This window comes from Hibiscus syriacus, unplaced genomic scaffold (assembly GCF_006381635.1).
Source record: "Hibiscus syriacus cultivar Baekdansim isolate YM2019G1 unplaced genomic scaffold, ASM638163v2 tig00112289_pilon, whole genome shotgun sequence".
Lineage (NCBI taxonomy): Eukaryota > Viridiplantae > Streptophyta > Magnoliopsida > Malvales > Malvaceae > Hibiscus > Hibiscus syriacus.
Genome location: NW_024063295.1, coordinates 1,974,884 through 1,982,326, shown reverse-complemented (window position 1 = coordinate 1,982,326; position 7,443 = coordinate 1,974,884).

Sequence of the window (7,443 nt, the reverse complement as noted above, 5' to 3'; positions counted from 1 at the left end):
CAAAGTGTGTGCTTATCTGTTCCGACTCTGATGATCTGATATATGTATTGCGTACACTCGTCTGACTCACGTACCTTATATTCTCTTAAAATATACTTTGGACTATAAAATGAAATATAAAAGTTCTGAAAAATGTTCGACTATAAAGCAATGTTGGCTGATTATTCTGTTTGATCTGACTTATTATGATTTTGTGAAAATCATCAGATGATTCTTTTCAAGTTTCTGATAAATGAACAACTTGAGATATCTGGTTTGAATATTCTGAAAGTTCTATCTGTTTTATTTTAAATAATTTCTTATTTTTCAATATTTTATTTATTTGTTTTCACCTTGAATATTACTGTCTCACAAAGTTATACTTAGGGCATGATGAATTTCATGCATAGGGTCTAATTGAGATACATACGTTTTGTGAGCCTCCCAAGCATCATGTGCAGATCGTATATAACAATATCAGTAAGACATCGTTGATGTTTCTTTTGACTAGTAGTGGCATGTATATTTATGTTATTAGTTTGTTTTATCAGTTTTGACTAAATGGTCAGTAATAGTAAATTAGGGCTATTTGATTTGACTAGTTTTATTTATCAATATTTGATATGCTTAAATTATATATATATTTTAAAATGGTACAGAAGTTCAAGTAGATATAAATAGATTTAAAAGTTAAAAATATGAATGTTTTAAAAGAAACTAAATTTTAAGCAAATGTGAATAGTGGATATTAGTCAGTTTGAGGTGACATCTATGACTCGTATTCTTAGATGTTTACGGGCCTGTGGTTTTGGCATCTCTGTATAGAGAAATGTGTTGAGTAACTGATTATAAAAAAATGCTATCGGCATATATTTCATTCTTCTGCAATCATGGGTGTGGTATAGCATGCCTTTTTTATGTCCAGTCGTGAAAAACCCGTTAGTCTTCTCATTATTGTTGAGGTAATTTCAATATTGTTTTTTATATAAATATTTTTTTGAGTATATAATGATTTTTTTACACTAAATAGGTGATCATCTATAAGGAAAGATCTCCATGATATACTAGACGAATTGGAATAAATTCGTCTGTTCATCGATCAAAAGGCTGGTACAGAGGTATGTTTTTAAATTTTATTATTTACCTTTTGTTATCTTTATATAATTAGAATATTATTTTGATAAGAATTATATATATTTGTTTTAGTTTCAATGGGCTCTTTATTCTACTAAAGAAATGAGGCGTTGCATCCCACCTCACTTGAGTGACCCATTAGATGCATGGATGGCGGTGGTCCCTCTGATACGTTATGCTATTATCGAGTGATATCCTATTGATTGTGTGCTCCGCCAATTAGGTTTCATACAATCTATTCCTGAAGCACCTAGGAATCTTGACAATATGCATAAAATCGATATACATGTAAAAAAGAAGTCAATTAGCTGATGAAACACAACGAGTGGGTAATGATCTGGGAGGATCGACGTGGATGCATTCCCCGTAGGGAGCTGATTTATGTGAATCATTATTTAGTTTAGATGACTATTATCAATGGTTCAATATGAATTGGAAGTTGTTCTTACTTTTCAAGGAAGCACGAGGCATGAGCATTCATTGGCATCGAGAAAAACGTCTACCGTCACAACATCATTGTCCCCCAACTCATGGACGGAGAGAAGGTACTTCCATATCGTCTTCAGCTGCAGTACTTGAACCATCACAACATCCACCAGTTTATATTCCGCAACTATTTCATATGCCACCACAACCATTTCAGATGACACCACAACCATTTCAGATGACACCGTAGCCCTTTCCGATGCCACCACAACCATTTCAGATGCCACCACCGTAGGGTTTTATGACACCTTATGGCGATATACTCCCATGCTTATAGATCCAACATGGTCTTCATATACTATTTATTTGGTGGGTGATATTTCACCAGAGACAGAGACCTCCGACTCAATTTTCGCATTCATCGATGTTGATGCTTTTGTAGTTTTATAGTTTTCTATGAGCGATGTGAGTTAGTCATACACCTCCAGAGTATTTATTATATGGTGTTACATTCTCATATGTCCCTCGTAAAAAAATGTAGTTCCTACTGTTGATGATGATGATGATGAGAGTGAGGAGGAAGAACAATTTATACGAAGAAATCATCATCGAAATAGACAACCACCGCCCTGCGAAACATATTCAAGACACAGACATCAATAGACTTGTTTTTATTTATTTTGTTTCTTATTGTTTTTATTATTTATGCACTCTTTATTTATTTTGTGTCTTAATGTTTTTATTTAATTATGGACTTTTTTATTTATTTTGTTTCTTAATGTTTTTATTTAGTTATGAACTTTCTATTTTTTTGTTTCTTAATGTTTTATTATTATATAGCTTTTTTTACTCATTTTGTTTCTTAATGTTTTATTATTTAATTGTTTAAATCGTAACGTTTGTATTTAATGTTTTCATTTAATTGTTTTAATTGTTTTTATTATTTAGTTTGTAATATTTTTATTTAATTTTCACTTGAGTAACCCATCACTTGAGTAGCACATTAATTACAAGTAAACGAAAATGAAATAGCACAAACGAGGCTTCATAAACAATTACATCGTCACAGCATCAACGGTTTACGTGATGATAAAATAGATGAACATTTTTTTCCTATTATGGGCATAGGTTTCTACAATGGCCACATCTTTTGTTTTCTTTGGATGTCTCTCGAATATCCATCACAATGAACTTGAGTGGATTTGGACGAAATGCCTCCCTTAATAAGGGCGGATCTGGTACAATCGGAAGTCAATTTAAACCTCATATGGGTCTTTCTCATTACATATGGGGGGAATCAAATTCATATCCCTTAAATACTTCTGAAAGTCGGTATACAGGATCCAAAAACGATTATAGTCTTGACGGCTATAAGAGCAAACTGCTATGAAATAGAGCATGGATACTCTAAAGCTTAAAAAACCCACAGTCACCACCTGTCTTGTAGATTAACTTTGAACGAGTTTAGTTTCAATCCCTTGAAGAGGTCATGGCATTTCTGTGACACGAAATAATTCATGGGACTGAGAGAAGCTTGTTACAGACATTCCATTTGATATATCAATTCTTTTTTGTAGATCTGCAACTAATCTTGGGTGATAAGTATGTCCATTTTGCATCCAAGTTAGAGCTTGTGCCCCGAGCTTTGCAAAAGTTCTCATATGTTATTTTAACCATAGTTGTTTCTAGTAAATGGTACACCCCCTTTATGGTTGAATTGATAGCCTCAACCAAGTTGGTCGTCATGTTTCCATATCGATATTCATCATCGTATGCCTTTGTCCACATTTGTTTTTTGATGACGCTGATGTAATTATACCCTTGCTCATTTTTTTCTCGCAAATCTTAAAGTATGGACTTAAACGTTTGAGGTAATAGTTCGTAACATATGTGTCAAATGTAGTACTTACTCTTAAGTTCCCATAAAAATGAAAATGATTGAGAAATGAAATATACATTATGACATACCATGCATACAAGTAATTGGCGCTCATCATTCTTCTTGAACTTTCCAATATAATTTGTAGCAATATGTTGGATATAGTACCGATGTTGGACATAGGGTGGTCTTAGATTAGACCTAAAGATTTTATTGCTGCTTTGATCCCAACTCTGTGATATAAAATAACACAGAGTTTTTCCCTCATGACAACATATAAAGTAAGTTTTTATGAAAAAAGCTCAAGAATCTATATATTCTCCTTTAAAATGGCAAAAGCAACTGGAAGAATGCTGCGATTACCATATTGGACAACTGCTAATAGCAAAACTTCTTATATTTTCCATACAAGAATGTCCCATCAATTTGAACCATGGGATTACATTATTTCACAACATTAATGCACTATAGGAAAATAAAAAATAGTAGAATTTGCATCGATTGCATCATCGATCATTGTGGTATGCATGGCAAGTTTCGAAGTCCATTATTGTCCCAGTATTCATCTGCGCGCTACCGTAAACCAATTTGGTAGTTTCGTTGTAATATGAATCCCACTAGCCATGAAGTTTTTTTATGGCATTCTACATTACCTTCCATGTTTTCCTGTAGGAGACGATATACCTATTGAGACTGTATAGCTGAAATCAACATTGCAATAGCTATATGGGAGCTTTCTTTGACCATGGGCATGATGGCTTGGAAGATAATGTCGGAGTCAAGTTGGGATGGTCCTGGTTGATCCCTCTAGCACAACATGTATGATGACCTTTGTATAATGTTAGTTACCATATTTGTTTTTCCTCTTCCTCTTCGATACACAATCATCCAGTTGCATCCGTTATCAATTTGGATACATAACATATACTTTTTGGTGGTGGATCGATCGACTTTGGAGTGAACAGAATTACGAATGTTGTAATTCTTAATTATAATCATCGCTTCTTCTTTGGATGAAAACTTCATTCCTATATATAACTCACCATCATTGACTGATGAGTTAAATTCATAGTCACCAACATTAGGCATATCCATAAATTCTGGCTCGCACATTGCACCATAGTCAACTTCATACTGTTTGCTAGAGGTTATGTGTATCATATTTGTGGAACTTCGTCTATATAATCATCATCAGAATCCATGTTGAACTGTGGATTCTAACTCAACGAATAGTTCAGTCTCAACACCATTTGCACCTGGCTCATGAAGAGGTTCTTCTGGTGAAGATAAGGGTTTCTCTGTGATACTGATATTTATGTCGAACAAGATGTAGTTGAATACCTTTCTCTTGAACTTGAAGGCATCGTGTCGTATGAGTTTTTTGAACTTAGTGTTGTGTCGTAGGCATCTCCATATGAGGTCGAAGAAGCTCGCAGTTGAATGCCTCCCCATGCAACTTGTAGGCATCATGTCAAATTGTATTGAATAGATTATTCGAGGGCATCTCCATATTTAGGTAAAATAAATTGGCATATGAATGTCTTCCCCTTGAACTGGAAGCGATGTTCCATACAAATTGTTCGTGGAGCCACCTCGTGGAAATCGTAACAAGTTGCTGATGAATGTCTCTCCATTGAACTTGATGGGATGTACTAGGATGTGAATTTCCCATGAACGATTTAAAATCATTACACATTACTTGAGTTGGGCTGTCAACTTGATCAGTTTGTTGAGCCACCCATACTGGGCATAATGACATACCACGAACCACATACACTTCAACAAATGTGGCATGCATTTGTGTATCAGCGTTTGAATTTTGATTATCAGCCATCATAACAACATCGTTATTGTTGGAGAGTTTGAGCGCTTGTATAAGCTACAAAAATAGTGCAGTTGGAAATCTGTACTGAAGTGAGAACAATCTTCTAGTACTTCCAACATGAACCTTCTTTGAAATTTTAGTGATCAGCTCCTCAAGAGTGATGTTTCTCTTGAAAGATATTTTGACTGAATGATTTTGATGCGAAGACAATGTCGTTTCATCTTTGAATTTCTCCATCATAGTATACAGTTCTGAAATATGTCTCATTTTGAGAGTTGAGAGTTTGAAATATTGAGAGTCCTTTATTTGCAAAATAATAGCTAAAATACATAATTAAATAATATATCGTATTAAAATTTAAACTGATACTAAAAACAAAAAATCATAATAATTTAATCACTAATTTAATATTGTTACCGTATCAGAAAAATGTCTCGAGATATGATCCGCATTCCATTTTACAAACCGTAAAAAAATATTAAAAAAATTAGTATAATAAAATTTGGTCAAATAATTAAATATAAAATATAATTTTATCTTATAAAAACTATAACAAATTCTACTTAGCTTGATAGAAGGAATAATGTGGAGTAATTTTGGTGTGGTTTGATGTTTGCATTCGAGGGTATTTATAGGGGATGATGAATCAGAGAGCTCAGGTAATAAGAGTTCACAATAATTCAAAATAATTCAAAGTGAATAATGGAATGTGCACCTCAAAATCTGCGTTTTCCCTGCACATGTCAGATTTTCCAAAGAAGGTGCGCTTCATGATCCGCACCTTGCTACGTGACGCCCTCGAACAGAACCCCGCGAAGGTGCGTTCATGATCCGCGCTTTTCCACTGTGACGTCACTCGGACAAAACCTTGTGAAGGCGCGACTCATGAATCCGTACTTTTCAGAAAAGGTGCTAGATCGATAATATTTAGAAATATGCCTCACAGGTAATATTTCGTTTTAAGGGTGTTATTTGGATAAATTGCCCTCCAAGGCACACCATTTTTATTTATTTGATGATAAGTCATCCAAAATGGAATCCCTAAACCAATGACAGTTTATATATAATATCTAAAGGAAAGAAGGATTTTCATATGGTCATTAACAAAAGCAAGGCACACCATTTTTATTTATTGATCTGATAAGTCATCCAAAATGGAATCCCTATTGTTATAGCTCATGTCAAAAGTTGATTAAAAAAAGCTGTTGACTACCCTAACAAGTTACATCATGAACTAAGATCATGTACTATATTGTACTGTACATATCAGTTGTCTAATCTTTAGAACCAATGACAGTTATATATAATATCTAAAGAAAGAAGGATTTCATATGGTCATTAACAAAAGGGGCAGCATTTCAGAAAAACCTCAGCCTCTGTCCTAATGAGTGAGTAGTGCAGTGCTGCTAAGGAGATGGAGAAGGCAAAAAGGTTCTGGGTTGTCATTTTTAAGGTTACCAAAAGTTTGTCTTTCCTGGGTTTAGTTTTGACACTGAACATTGAACATAGACCTAGTGGAGATCCCATTATATAAAAACACCAAACTATGCCCCCGTGGACCCATAGTGTCTAATAGTGATATAAAGGAATTGATTATTAAATTTAATTTTATTCGAAAATTTTATAGTTGAATTTAATTGATTCTAAAGTTCTTGATTTTAAAATTGATAAATTCAACTCAAAGTCGAAAAAAAAAATTGAAGCTCAATTCAAGCTTAAAAAACTTAAACTTGAAATATTCTACCTTAATTTGATTAAACCTTTAGCTTGAAACTAACCTTGAATACATGAAAATCTTATACTACATTTTTAATAAAAAACAACATATAAATATTTGAGTGATAAATCCAATAATTCACTTTGACTCGAATTCAAATTAGATCTATTTAAATAAAGTGTTGATAAATCTTTAACCGAATTAAATTTAAATAATTTGTAATATATCTAGTCTTATTTGCCGTACTATATCGGACAAGATCCACACATAATATCTAGTTGTACAATGGACATATTGGGGTTCTCAAATCATTAGTCATTTCTTGAGAAAACTTTACAAGGAGAGGAAAAGGGGAAAAAAGGCAAAGAAAGTGGAAGCAAAATCTTAAAAAAGTAACACTTGATGGGTCCTAACAGCCAAGTAGTATTAGTAGTAGTATATATATATATATATATATATTAAAGGTCCTACCAACAAAGGAAG